Below are 544 nucleotides of genomic sequence, written 5' to 3'. Positions count from 1 at the left end.
CAGTAGGGATTTAGAAAGGTCCCGTCCCAACACCAAGGGAGTCGACTGGGGCTAGCATCCCAGTTAGACAAATTGGCAGGACCGATTGTGTTCTTGGCACTTTCGGTTCGCGCTGGTTGGGCGTATCCCAACCCCTCCATAGGGGGGTGTGTGGGTGTTTTATCCCCATCGCCCCTGCGGAGGTTGGATAACTGGATAAGCGACAGCTTCTAACAGTTTACTATCCAAACTCATGTCAGTCCCTAGGGACTGACGTAGCACTCAACGTGTTAAATAGAAGTTCCTATGCCACCTAAGTATCCCTGGTCTAAGGCAGGGCCTGCTAGAAGAAAGCCTTACTGATGAGTCCACTAGCAGGACCGGGACGAAACGCATCCTTTCCTTTTCCTGTCGTCCTTCTACCTGGTACCCTATCAATACCAACGACGACCACGGGGATACCAACAGGCCAATCCCATAGGAACACGAGCTCATCATAGGAACCGTAACAAACAACGGAGCCCTCAATGTTGGAATGCTAATGACATACATCGAGATATCTCAC

The sequence above is a fragment of the Eufriesea mexicana genome, unplaced genomic scaffold (genome assembly GCF_001483705.2).
Source record: "Eufriesea mexicana isolate 0111107269 unplaced genomic scaffold, ASM148370v2 scaffold178, whole genome shotgun sequence".
Lineage (NCBI taxonomy): Eukaryota > Metazoa > Arthropoda > Insecta > Hymenoptera > Apidae > Eufriesea > Eufriesea mexicana.
The sequence above is the reverse complement of the archived record's forward strand: the minus strand, read 5'-3'. Positions refer to the sequence as shown.